The sequence below is a fragment of the Xyrauchen texanus genome, chromosome 10 (assembly GCF_025860055.1).
Source record: "Xyrauchen texanus isolate HMW12.3.18 chromosome 10, RBS_HiC_50CHRs, whole genome shotgun sequence".
In the NCBI taxonomy this organism is placed as follows: Eukaryota; Metazoa; Chordata; class Actinopteri; order Cypriniformes; family Catostomidae; genus Xyrauchen; species Xyrauchen texanus.
In genome coordinates this window covers 36,945,331-36,960,585 of record NC_068285.1, presented here as the reverse complement: position 1 = coordinate 36,960,585, position 15,255 = coordinate 36,945,331, and positions in this window count along the sequence as shown.

Sequence of the window (15,255 nt, the reverse complement as noted above, 5' to 3'; positions counted from 1 at the left end):
AGGGGGATCAACATCTTTCTACAAGATTCACAACCCCACAAAACCTTCAGTCTACCCCAAACCGATCACCATTGTGAGAAACTCCAGGAGCAGCACAAAAGGCCAAGTGAAATGAGGAGTGTATTTATTTTCACAGATATTAGAGTTATTTGACAATGAAAGGCCCTCGGTGAAGGCAAAGACAAAGAAAGAAAAAGTGTAAATTGTATGATATACATTTATTTTATTATTATGTTTTATTTTATCTTCTCACTTGTTTGGTTTTACTTTATTTTGTACATTGCATTTCCTTTTTTTAACTTTATCTAATTCATCTTTTTTATTGTGTTTTGATGTGTGTAAATGCAAACGTGTGGTATAGATAGTTGTATATTAAACAGAGCTGAGAAACGACAGAGGGTTGCCATGGTTTTTCTTCCTCTGCCTTTGTCTGGAGTTCAGTTTGCCCATTCCAACATGTTCTGATGACGTATTGCACGTTGAAGTCATTCATGTATCACACCTGAACTAACAGAGGCAAATCTGAAACCGAATTTCACTTTGCATGAACATTTATTTTGAGTGCATGGTAAAAAGGCTCTGCTTCACTGGTTGCAAAATCAACATGATTTATAGTACAAGTTTCTTCCCCAGAGGTTCTTCATGTTGTTTGTTAAAACTACACTAGTCAAATCTACTCATTTATTATTACTGGGTCATTCTTGGGATTCGGTAATATTTCAGTCCCCCAGACCTTATGAAGCGGTGGTTCACTAAAATTAAATTTTGAAAGCTTTTTACAAGATTTTAATGAATTAAAAGAATTATTGCATTAAAATAATCTTCATCATGAAAAATGTGTTCTGTCTAACTTAAACCAAGCAATGTCTCTGAGGCACTTCACTGAATTTTCACCTAGGAAAATGTAATTGAAAGTGCACACTGTCTATGATGTTTGTCTTCAATGTATTTACATTGAATGTATTAACATTTATTTGTGTTCATTTGCTAAGAAATATATTTTACAAAAAAATAGAAACATGATTTTTAAAAACCTTGCTATAAAGGTTTGTCCCTCAGTCTGAACTCAACCCGTCACACAAACCATTTTTAACCCATAGAAATTTGAGGTCCGCCCATATGTGACATCATTCAGCTGTCTTCATCAGTGTGGCACAGAAACAGGAAATAAATGTCATAATCTGTATTCATATTTTGAAGTGTATTATATTAAGATGGGTATGGTCAAGCTCAACAACTCAACCCTGTCACATGAAATTAAGATTACATTTTTTTTTTTTACCATTTATGAATATTGTAACAAAAATATGTAATAGTCAATGTATTATACATAAAACATTCTATGAATTTTCTTGAATGAATCATGTATGTAAACATATGCAGGTGCAGGTCGTCTAGTGGTTGATAATTATATTTGATAATTAACATGGGAACATAAGTCACTATTTTGATCGCTGTGCACAGTCTGACATGTTAAGGGCTAGCTCCAAGACGTTGGGGTTTTAGTTAAATATTTGAATTTAATACATTTTTTCACAAGAAACACAATGAGGCCACAGACACACAATTTGACTTTTTAAAGCTTTATCACATAAAAATAAGAAAACTCATACATTTTATATTTATACTATATGAGGGACACATAAGCAGCAGGTAGATGCTTATTTAATAAATATTGTGTAGAATCATTCTCAACCACTTCCATTATGTGATAGGGTTGAGAAAAAAGTTGTCCAAACAGAAAAAAAAACCTGGAAATAATAAAAGGGATTGGATGCCTAATGTGGGAAATATGATTGGTTGGAGGTTTAATATGAGTATTCAGTCATTTAATTAAATGTAGTCCATTTTTTTTCTCCCAAGCTGAAATATTGCAGAATCCAAGGAATGACGCTACTATTATCCATAGTACAAATAAATAGTAAGTCATCCAAACTATGAAATAGCACACTTGGAAATATGGGAATTAAGTAGTGACATGTAGTGACTTTTCATTGAAAAATTAAAGTAAGGGATTACTCTTAATTTGTTACTTCTGATGTAATTGTGTTAAATAATGTATATACTATAGAACAATTCGATATAAAACAAAAGTGAATTTAAACTCTAATTTTAATGTCTAATGTTAAAATGTTTGTTTTCCAATTTAATGCAGCCCCCTTAAATTCTTTGGCCAGTTCATGAATAATTTATTTGATTTTATATGATTTATTTGAAAGAATTAAAGGAACAATTTCATGTCTATCCTTGTATTTTTCATCTGGTCGAGGTTGATAAGGGTTTTTAAAAGTAATTAGTAATACGTAATGCAATTACTTTTCAGACAGTGTAATTAGTACAGTAATGTAGAAGTTGTAATTAGTAATTAATAACTTTTTTTGAGTAACTTACCCAAAACTAGTAGTGACCAACAATGTTAAATAATTTTATATTGTTTCAGCTTCTTCAATATATCCACCATTATAGCTCTTTACACTCAAAACTGCTAAACTAATTTTAAACATTTGCACATAAGCCTTTAGATAAAAAGGATTTTGAGATCATGAGAAACAAATTCAGTCAAGCGTGTCCAAACATTTGACTGGTAGTGTGTCACCTTCATTGTTTGAGTGTTTTATACAGCAGCTAGAGTTCTCACTTTTGGTTAGCTGGATTAAAAATGCAAGAGCTTGTAATTCAAGAAAGGTACCAGACAGATTTCCTTTTGAGCTGCACAGAGGTCTGTTTAATCAAATGCTGCTTTTAAGGTATGTTTCTGCCATGCTGTTCATGATGAATGTAATTCTGGAGCTCTGACAGTTTCATTTTACAGTTTAAACTGCTGCAGTGTTCACTTTTCTTTACAAAGCGCATGATTATTATTATGACATCTTAATGACTGATGGTCGTCAATCTTAGCAACCTGTTGCGTGTGCTAATGAGCTTTGCTGACTGAGTTTATTGCATCATAAATAATAAAGGACTCAATTGTTAAGAAGTTCCTTATAATCATCCACTGAAAATAAATGACAAAATTCATTTGAAATATGTAAATTTGCAAAGCAGATTGTTCTAACACTGAATTCTGACTGGACGTCCAAAGCCAATGTATGCACAAATGTATTGTACATAATATACATCAATTGATTCTCTATTCATATCTTGACATCATGGCTGCAGGTTTTGTATGGACAAGCATTTATGTACCGCCATTATATAAAGTAACTTAATCCATCCAATAAAAGTTTTCCCGAACCTGTATATTTCCAAAATTTTAAAGATATATGACTGTGCATAGTCTAACAGTAGCAAGTCTTCATACTTGCTCTGCAGTGGTAGCATAAGCAAATCTAGTTCGCCAAGACCAAACCTACTAGCCCAACTTGTCATATTCACCTTAAATTTATTCAGAGAGTTGTCATGACTAAAATATGGTTTTATCGAAATTGCGAGGACTTGCAAAAGTCTTGGATGCATCGGTTAAAACAGGGTGAACATTTTTATCAAATCAGTATGTTTTGCACTGTATGCACTACATTTATGCAATCAATAAAAAGTGTTTACGAATTTATAACTGTCATGGAGTTACACTATAAGATGTTTGTAAAGAAAACATTTAATTAAGAATATATTAAATATACTGAAATATATTTATGCACCCAGAATATGTGACAAGCTCCAATAGAATACATCGAAAGTCACAATGGGACGTATTTGGAAAAACTTTTTTGGGTTTAGGATCAAACAAAGTCTCATCTTTCAAATTGTGTCAGTGTCATCATGAATTTCAAAAATTTTTTGTTCTTTAATGTGGTCTGTCAAATCGCTGTAGCTGCTGTCAATCTTTTCAATGTTTTTTCCATGATTTTCATGCTACAAAATTTTAAGTAACATTTTAGTAAAAAAAAAAAAAAAACATGGAAATGTACAGCCGTGGCCAAAAGTATTGGCAGCGACATAAATGTTGAATTTGGCAAAGGTTGCTGCTTCAGTATTTGTAGATTCTTTTTTCACATGTTTCTATGGTATACTGGAAAACAATGATACGTATTTCATAAGTTTTAAAGGCTTTTATTGGCAAAAACATTCAATATATGACAAGAGTCAATATTTACAGTGTTGACCCTTGTTCTTCATAACCTCTGCAATTCGCTCTGGCATGCTGGATATCAGCTTCTGGGCCAAATCCTGAATGATGGCGTTCCATTCTTGCCTTATTAGTGCTCTGAGTTGATCACAATTTGTGGGCTTCTGCTTGTCCACTCACCTTTTGAGGATTGACCACAGGTTCTCTATGGGATTAAGATCCGGGGAGTTTCCTGGCCACGGATCCAAAATTTCAATGTAATGACCTCCGAGCCACTTCATTATTACTCTTGCCTTGTGACATGGTGCTCCATCATGCTGGAAAATGCACGGATCATCACCAAATTGCTCCTGGATTGTTGGGAGAAGTTGCTCTTGCAGGAAGTTTTGATACTATTCTTTATTCATGGCAGTGTTTTTGGGCAGAACTGTGAGAAAGCCCACTCCCTTGGATGAAAAGAAACCCCACACATAGATGGTCTCAAGATGCTTCACTGTTGGCACGACACAGGACTCATGGTAGCATTCACCTTTTCTTCTCCAGACTATCGATTTTCCAGATGTCCCAAACAGTCAGAAGGGGGCTTCATCAGAGAAAATAACTTTGCACCAGTCTTCTGCTGTCCAATCCTTGTACTTCCTGCAGAATTTCAGTCTGTTCTTGATGTTTTTCTTGGAGAGAAGTGGCTTCTTTGCTGCCCTTCTTGACACCAGGCCATTGTCCAGAAGTCTTCTTCTCACTGTGCATGCAGATGCACTCACACCAACCTGCTGCCAATATTGAGCAAACTCTGCACTGGTGGTGACACGATTCCATAGCTGACTGCTCAGGAGGAGATGTCCTAGTGCTTGCTGGACACTCTGGGATGTCCTGAAGCCTTCTTCACTGCAGTTGAACCTCTCTCCATGAAGTTCTTGATGATCCTGTAAATGGTTCTTTCAGGTGCAATATTCTTTGCAGCAATTTCCTTGCATGTGAGGCCATTTTGATGCAAAGCAATGATGGCTGCACGTCTTTCTTTAGAGGTAAACATTGCTAACAAGAACAGAATGATTGGAAGCACTTCTTCCCTCATTTTATAGCAAACAGTCTGCTCTTATAATCCAATCAGGATGATAGAGGGATTTCACCTGACTAGTACTCGTTCACACCTTCCCATGTGCTGCTGATATGAATAGTGAAATTATGTTGGCTGGTAATTTTGTGCCAGGGCCAAAAAACAGCTATATTTGGCCAATGAAGCTTTTTGCAATTATTTAAAATGCATCTGATCACTCTATATACTATGAATATACACTCACAATAATCTTGAAACAATGTGAATCAATGTTGCTGAAATATGTTGCTATTTATTATATTTGTGCTGTGGCCAGAGAAAATGATAGCAGGGCAAGTAAATGATACTAGCCTACTTGGTATTGGATTGAAAAGAAAACACGTGACATCCCCCATTCCTACATTGTAGTGTTCTAGCCCTCCCATTCTGTGATGCGACTGTAATCCCCCTCCTTTCTGTCCTCCCCATCCCTTTCCTTCAAATCATAGCATTTCACAGCAATCCTAGAAGCTGAATCTTGGAATCACCTTGAGCAAAGATTTCCAGTATGATGCCGTGGGACAGGGACTCATTTATTACTGTCCACATCACGGTACATCTGAGAGGGAGAGATCGATACAAAGGTACAGTACGTCCACAATTTCCTACTGAGCGTTCAAAAAGGGTCTAAAAATAAATTTTCCCACATGCACTGTGCCATAAAACATTTATAGTCCATCACTATCTGCAACACTGGCACTGATGCAACAGTCTTGAAATATTCACGAGGCTGCTTCACTGGTTGGCTCAGAGAGGATGCTGGAAAAAAAGGGTAGAGAAGAGAAGAGAGGGTGAGAATGAGAGAGAAAGTGAGGGAGGGAGACAGAGCACTTACATAATACACCAGCCACAGTCTGAGATGAGAGCACAGGTTTAGACATGCGTCTCCAGCCAACATTAACAGCCCGTCTCTCCTCTTGTTGCAGTGCAAGACATTAGCACACTTCAATCTCTGCCCCGCCGTCTGTCTCTCTTACTCTCTGCAGTCTTACACAACCACTGAAATCACTGTATCTTTGCAAGCTCTGTGTACCTGTCACATGTGTTTGTATAAATGCATACGTAGTCTCATGATAAGGGTATTGTGCTAAATAAACTGTTTGACCTGATAAACACAACTGTATGCAGTATCAACAATACACTATTTTTAATAGGGGATGAATTAAATGCTACTCCTCAGAAAAGAGATTTTGAAACTAACATATTCTCATTTCTGACCAAGAATGTTTGTTCACAATTTAGTATCTTTCACCTGATATACCACCAACCTCCTACTAGCAATAGCAAGTAGCATATCGTGGGCCGTTGGTGTGTCTTCCACTAATACTTTATTTCCTTTCCAATTTGGCTGCCGAGGAAATGGCTGGAATGTTTTCATTTTGAAAGTGTCTCCACATTCATCCATGCAGTATTGCAAGCCCATTCAACAATTACTGTAAGCATGTGTAGGATATGAATTACAGATATCAGCAATTCAGCTTTCACTAGTAAAAACGTTAATTCTTGATATCAGTAAATACTGTACATTTGCACTTGTAAAAATATTTATTCTTGATATAAAAATTACATAATTACACATTCTTGAAAAATGGTACATACTATCAAAAATGGAATTTCAACTAGTAAAATTTTTTTTATTATTATTTTTGTAACTGAATTTTTACTAGTAGTATTTCACAATGATCTATCATTGACTCCTGTGTAATTCATTTCTTACTAGTTGAAATTCCATTTTCAATTTTATGTGAAATAATTATTGATATCAGATTTTTGTTACTAGTACAAATATCCATTCCTGATATTAACAACTGAATTACAAGTAGCCTACAAATACTATTTATTAAACATTTTTATCCATGACTGTATTTCAACATTTTAGATGAGGTATTTCTGATGTCTGGAAATGGATTTTAGATATGAATAAATTGAAAAGTATTTAAAGTTATCTTACAAGGCTTTCTTACTAGTTAAAATAACTAAAGATGAACATTGCCACTAATGAAAACCAAATTACTGATGTCAAAATTGAGCAACTAGTGAGAAAGTAATTACAGATATCTGTAATTGCGTTTTGAACAGGAGTGAATAATAGATAATTGTGAAATGCTTCTATTGAAAATGCAATTACAGAAATCAAGAATAATGTTTTTTACTAGTTGAAATTAAAAATAAATATACTGTATATTTCAAGAATGTGTATTTCCACAAGTAATGGTATCATTTTTGAAATGAAGAATTCATGTTTTAACTAGTCAAAACCGAATTACTGATATCATAAATGATCATTATCACTAGTAGCAATTCCATCGCTGATATCAAGAATTTGCATTTTAACTAGTGAAAAGTGAATTGTTGATATTTATAATTCAGATCCTGCACATGATTAAATGTCAAAATGTTTTACAATAGCCTGTAGCCGACTGACCAGAGAAACATTTTCCCAGAGAATATTTTCAGCAAGATGCCGTACTGTATTCTAAATCTATTAGCGTTTGAGAATCAGAACTAGCAATGCCCGATTAATTTCATTCTTCAAGTTGTTTCTTTAGAGTGAATCGATCAAACAATTTAGCAAAATTATCTGAATTGGTTCACGATTCAATCCGATTCATTCGGATAGTTCAGTCAAGCACTGAATCAGTTGGAGCGTTTTTTTTTATCTAAAATTAGAGAGCTACTTTAGAACATAGAGAACAAACAGAGCAATGGATGAAGTGGATATTTACCTTCAATACATTGAAATTTAAAGGTAACTGAGAAACTTCAACTAGTTCTGCATGTAAATAAGTATTTTAGCAATGCTTGGTATCCAATAGTTCAATGAATGTTACACATACTTAAAGGAATAGTCCAGGTTCAATACAAGTTAAAGGAATAGTTCACCCAAAAATGAAAATGCGTTCATTAGTTACTTCCCCTGATCCCATTCCAGATTCAATCGTATTGATTTGTTTCTTACACCAACCTATTGATTTGCTTCAGAAGACATTCATTGATCGACTGGAGTGTTGTGGATTTCTTTTATGCTGCCTAAATATGCCTTTTGGACAGCCAAATAGCCAGCAGACTGATGGCACCTGTTTACTTACATTATAAGGACCTACAGTGCTTCTACGTTTTTCAAAAAATCTTAATACGTGTTCTGCTGAAGACAAATGTCATACACATCTGGAATGGCATCAGGGTAAGTGAATAATGAGATCATTTTCATTTTTGAGTGAAATATTGTTTTGAACCCAGAAAATATGTAAAAAATAGGAATAATGTCAAAATTGGTAAAAAGAAATAATGTCACAGTTTGTTAAAAGTGGTCTCAATATGACTGGAGATTGGAGGGGTTGAAAAAAAGTGGCCAAGTCGAACTAGTCAAAAAATAAAATAAAGTAAATTAAGTTCTTTGAGTCATGAACATTTCAATTAACTGGAGAGTTTAAAGTCCAAGGCTGGAATAAAACAAGAAAAAAAAATCAAATATGTAACATCTTCATTACTGCATAAAACATTAATTTATAATTCATGTTCCAAATTACACTGCATAAAAAGAGCAGTGTAATTTGGAACATGCCTTGTTGCTCAGAGCACCACATTGACCGTGGCACAGTCGTCATGGCCCACAAGCTAGGTGGAAATCGGATTGGGCAGCAACATTGCAAATACAAACCAAATTAGCTCCACCAGGCAGCATTCAAATGGAAATACACCCACTCCTTAATCTCAGCTATCTGGGGTTTGTTGTTATTTTGGCTGGTCTTTGAAGAACCATGTGCAGGCTTCGATTGGTGTCTATGGGAATAAAGGTTGTAAATTTACATACAAGCCAAGTCATACCATATTTTAATATTTCTTACGAATTGTCATAAGACTATGTTGGAAATTCTGTCCATCCATCACATTAAATTTAAGCATGCAAATATATTTCCTTGGCATAGCACAGTGAATTAGGATGCAACCAGACTGTGTCTTTTTCTCTCCCTCTCTGTATGCTGCAAAAGGTAAGGTTGACAAAAACAATATTGTGCTCTGGGATCAATTAGAGGTGGTTTCACAGCAGACATACCATCTTGTGCATACAGCTGTGACTGTGTCTGACTCATTCGAGAAGGTTGTTTTGTTTGGGTGAGAAATGTGTTTGGCCACCATGACCTGCTCACATGCACTTATCAGTGTCCTTGTGGGGCCCAGTGCAGTAGACAGGGGACAAGACTTGTCCTTGCTTCCTGTTCACACTGTTCCTGGATCAGCCAAAAGAACACACTGTTGCCTATTGGTCTGGTCTGAAACTGGTTTGTTCTGTTTTCTAATTAGATTTGTAAAATTTCTGATGAAAATACAAGTGGTGCTTGCCTGAGCATCAGAGTATGAGCAATAATAATAGTGTTGCTTGCCTTAGCACCAGTAATGAGTTTGTCTTATAATGCTTTCCCAACATCAGCCATAGCAGTAAATAAGAAAAGGCATGTTTACATCTTCTTAGAAAATGTACTATTGTCATCCTCTTTTCTCTTTGTGCCTTTTCACTATGCTTTTAAAACATTATAACCATTATCTAGTTGTCATAAAAAAAAAAACTCTTGAAATGGACAAGTTTATAAAAAAAAAATTATGCAAGTCAAACAGCAGAGCCTGAAAGACTCCTGGAGGTCCAGGAGAACACTGTGTACTGTAGTTCTTATGATGTTTATGCTCTAATGCAGTGGCAAAAGGGCATGAGTAGCTACTTTATAACACAATGCTACAACACATAAGGACAATGTAAAAAATAATAACTCAATATATATATATATTTATATATATATACCAGTTACCACTTTAATAGGTACACCTGTACACCTACATATTCAAGTGATAATCTAATTAGCCAGTTGTGTGGCAGCAATGAAATGCATATCGTCATGCAGATATGGGTCAGGAGCTTCAGTTAATGTTCACATGAACCATCAGAATGGGGAAAAATATGATCTCAGTGATTTAGACAGTGGCATGATTGTTGGTGCCAGACGGGCTAGTTTGAGTATTTCTGTAACTGCTTATCTCCTGGGATTTTCACGCCCAACAGTCTCTAGAGTGAACAAAGAATGGTGTGAAAAACAAAAAACCTCCAGCGAGTGGCAGTTCTGTGGACGGAAATGCTTTGTTGATGAGAGAGGTTAACGGAGAATGGCCAGACTGGTTCAAGCTGGCAGAAAATCTACGGTAACTCTGGTAACCACTCTGTACATTTGTAAGGTGCAGAATAGCATCTCAGAAAGTGCAACACGTCAGACCTTGAGGCGGATGGGCTACAACAGCTGAAGACCACATCGGGTTCAGCCAAGAACAGAAAACTGAGGCTGGCCATTCTCTGTTGATTTCTTTAATCAACAAAGCATTTACGTCTGCAGAATCAGTTTTTTGCACCATTCTTTTTACACCCTAGAGACTGTTGCATGTGAAAATCCCAGGAAATCAGCAGTTACAGAAATACGCAAACCAGCCTGTCTGGTACTGACAATCGTGCCACGGTCGAATTGTCACTGAGATCACATTTGTTCCCCATTCTGATGTTGTTGATGTGAACATTAACTGAAGCTCCAGAACCCTATACGCATGATTCTATGCACTGCACTGCTGCCACATGATTGGCTGATTATATAATTGCATGAATAAGTTGGTGTACAGGTGTTCCTAATAAAGTAGTCACTGAGTGTATATACTGTATGTGTGTGTGTGTACTAACATCTAATTTACTTCTATAACAAAATGGCATAATTAAATGTTTTTGAAATACATAAGAAATCAGGCAAAAGAGCTGTTCATGTAAGCCCAAAAATATCAATAACATCAAGCTGTTTTATGAGGGTAAATTTTGAAGCCTGTCAAAGACATGTCTGAGTAATATTTCAATAATATTTGTAATATAAAAACAAAAAATAAATAAAAATAATTATGCTATTGTAGTTATGTATAATTGAGGATAACATTTTTTTTTGTTTCTGGATTGTGATATACTTTTCATGACAATTTAGCACACCCCTCACCCTAATTCTCAAAATTCTATTATTTTGATATGTTGCAAAGTATTTTAGCATCATGCCAGTAACAGTGGTACTGCCTATATTTCTATATAATTATGAAATACGACCTTGAAATTGTTTTCACCATAAAAAAAGATTCATCAGATAATAGCTCTTCAGAGCCCCAATCACTTTTGCTTTATTCCGAAAAGGCCAATGAAAATTGGCAAGTGGAATTTGGATGCCGCTCTCCACCCCGGACATACTGGTATAAAAGGAGATGGCGTGCACCACTCATTCAGACTTGTTCTTCGGAGCCGAGAGCATGTGTGTGTTCGTCCCGTCACCTTGCAGTCTGCTGGAATTATGGTGCATATCAGCAGTCACCCTCACACAGTCGAGTGTTGTGCTTCACCGACTGAGTCAACAGGTGTAAAAGAGTATATTCTAAAAGAGTATATTTTTCTAAAAGAACTTGCGCAAACAATTGGTGTCTTTTTAAAGATGTCCTTACACCTTTGCACTATTGGTTGTGGCCGTTATCTCTCCCAGCCGGATGGCCACGAAATCTCGAGTGCTTGGGTCGCCAGCATGCCGTAGCAGCTTTTGTGGAGGGGTCATGTTCTCACTGCAAGAACATGCCCATGAGAACGTTGCGGTCATGGCTCTCCTCCTTCTTTGTGAAGCAGAGAGCCACCTGCTTCCCGACCCAGTCCATCTTGGGTTGTAGCGCAGACGGCGGGGTTGGTGACTCACGGCCGCACCTACCCCTGTGCCCTTCTTCGCGGAAGTGCACGAGGAGCTTGTGAAGTCGTGGAAGGCACCTTTCTGTACATGCTTCGCCGGCTCGTCCACCCTAACCATCCTCGACGGTGGTGTGGCCAAGGGATATGACGAGCTTCCCCAGGTAGAGTGTGCTGTAGTGGTGCATATATGCCCACAGGGTGCAGCCATCTGGAGTAACCGACCAAGGCTCCCTTCTAAGGCATGTAGGCTTTCTTCATCATTAATGGCAAAGGCTTACAATGCTATGGGTCAGGCCACCTCCGCCCTGCACGCCATGGCTATCCTGCAGGTCCACCAGGCCAAGGCACTTAAAGAGCTTCTCAAGGGTAGGACCGACTTTAAAGGGCTTATGCAAGAACTGCGCACTGCAACCAACCTCACTCTATGGGTGACAAAAGCCACTGCTCTTGCCTGGACGATATCCACCTTGGTGGTCCAAGAGCAACACCTGTGGCTCAACCTTGCGGAGATGCATGACTCAGAGAAAGTTCGCTTTCTCGATGCGCCCATATTCTAAGGGGAGGTCATTGGCGACACTGTTGAGGACTTTGCCCATTCATTCTCGATGGTGAAGAAGCAGACGGAGGCCACAGGAAGGCAGTGTAACGAGGCTGTTCTAGGTGGGGATTGAACCCAGGTCTCTCATGTTCCAAGTCACTGTGTAAACAGGTTGAGCTAACTCCTGGTGGAGGTGGTCAAAAGGCAAGGAGATGTAGGTCTGCAGCAAAAGACAATCTTTACTGATAAAAGATCAACAAAACAAAGGAAGCCGGGCTTCCAAGAAACAGTGAAAAGAAAGATAGACACAAGGGTCCAATGAAATAAACATAGACTTTACACAGACTAGCTTGCAACAGGTAACATAGGCTCAAGACTGAACAATAAAGCATGGCACAAACACACTTAAATAGGGCAATACACAGGTGTGATACATCAGGCATAATGAGTGGCGTGTTCAGCAGGAGTCAGGTGAGAGGTGCCACCTGCTGACCAGTAGAACAATAGCGGTCCAGTTAAGGGTTCCTTACAGGCAGCCACCAAGAACCCCAGACGGGCTTCGAAGCGTCCCTGAGACAGGCAACCCCGGGATGAGACAACTGACTAGCCCGAGGTGAGCACCCTCGTAACATCGCCGGGTGCCTTCTGGGCACGTGAACCACCCACCCCAGGCCAGCTAAAACCAATCGTCCCCTAGGTGCCATTAGCGCAGAGGCTGAAAGCATGGTTAGTGATTTCCAGTTCATTGCGATGGCTCATCAGGACGATCTGTCTCGGCTACGCGATCCAGTTCGCCAGACGACCGCCCAGGTTCAGTGGCATTCTCTCCACCATGGTGCGAGGATGCCTCAGTCCTTCGGGCGGAGGTTGCCACCCTTCTGGCGAAGGCTACGATAGGGTCTGTCCCCTTAACCAAGTAACACAAGGGCTTTTACAGCCCCAATTTTATCGTGCCCAATAAAGGGTGGGGGGTTTGCGCCCAATCCTGGATCTGCGTGCCTTGAACAAGGCCTTACACAAGCTTCCGTTCAAGATCTTGATTAAGAAGCACATCCTGGCATCAGTATGACATCAGGATTGGTTCACGGTCATCGACCTCAAGGACGCGTACTTTCACGTATCAATCCTTCCTTGACACAGACCCTTTCTTTGGTTTGCCTTTGAGGGATGAGCATACCAGTACAAGGAACTCCCTTTCGGTCTGTCCCTGTCTCCTTGCATCTTTACCAAAGTTGCAGAGGCTGCTCTGGCCCCGCTAAGGGAGAAGGGCATTCGCATTCTCAATTATCTCGATGACTGGCTAATCCTAGCTCACTCGCGAGATCTATTGTGTGCGCACAGGGACCTTGTCTTCAGCACCTTGACTGACTGGGGCTTCAGGTCAACTGGGAAAAGAGCAGGCTCTCCCCTGCACAGAGCATCTCTTTTCTCTGTATGGAGTTGGACCATGATAGCACACCTTACAAACGAGCATGCACAGTTGTGCTGGCCTGCCTGAAAACCTTCAGGCGGAGGGTAGCGGTGCCAGTGAAACAATTTCAGAGGCTTCTGGGTCATATGGCATCCTCGGCAGCGGTACTCCAACTCGGGTTGATGCATAAGAGACCACTCTAGCACTGGCTACAGACTCGAGTCCCGAGATGGGCACGGCGCCATGGCACCCAGCGTGTGCTTTCAGCCCTTGGTCAGATCTGTCATTTTTTCAGGCAGGGCTTCCCTTAGAGCAGGTCTCAAGGTGTGTTGTGGTCACGACAGATGCCTCGAATTTGGGCTGGGGCACCGTGTGCAATGGGCAGACAGTATCTGGGCCCTGGACAGGGCCCCAACTGCACTGGCACATCAACTGCCTAGAGCTGCTGGCAGTATCTCTGGCCCTGCGGAGGCTTCGGCCGTTGATTCAGGGCAAGCACGTGTTGGTCTGAACTTGGCGTACATAAAACACCAGAGTTGCATGTCACAACACGCCAGCCGCCTACTCCTTTGGAGTCAGCAGATGTTGAAGTCCCGTCGAGTCACGTCCTCAACCGTGGGGCAGATGCGCTCTCATGACAGGTAACACTCTGCAGAGAATGGAGACTCAGCCCCAACCAGTCCAGCTGATTTGGGAGAGATTCGGAGAGGTGCAGGTTGACCTGTTCGCCTCCCGAGAGTCCTCTCATTTCCCCCTTTGGTACTCCCTGTCCGAGACTCCCCTCGGTGTGGATGTCTTTGCGCACAGCTGGCCTCGGTGGCTGTGCAAGTACGTTTTTCCCCCAGTGGGCCTCGTTGCGCAAACATTGTGCAAAGTCGGGGAGGATGGGCAGCATGTCCTGATGGTTGCACCATACTGGTGCGACCTAGCAGGCCTTATACCAGCGGTGATAGACACAATCACTCAGGACAGAGCCATCTCTACGAGGCAGCTGTACACTCTGAAGTGGCATCTCTTCTCAAATGTGTGTTCTTCCCATGGGGAAGATCCACAGAGATGCACAGTCAGGTCTATGTTGTCCTTCCTACAAGAGGGGCTGGGGATACGGCTGTCTCCCTCCACCCTGAAGGTGCACGTGGATGGGAGACCCCCACGGCAGCATGACCTGATCACCAGGTTCCTCATGGGGACGAGGAGATTGAATCCCCCTAGGCCACGCCTGATTCCCTCTTGGGATCTCTCTGTGGGCCTATCTGCCTTACAGCCCCTGGAGCAGGCCGATCTCAGCACTTTGTCTCTGAAGATGGCCCTCCTCGTGGCGCTCACTTCTTTCAAGAGGGTTGGTGACCTGCAGGAACTCGCTGTCACCAGCTAATGTCTGGAGTTCAGGCCAGCACACTTTCAT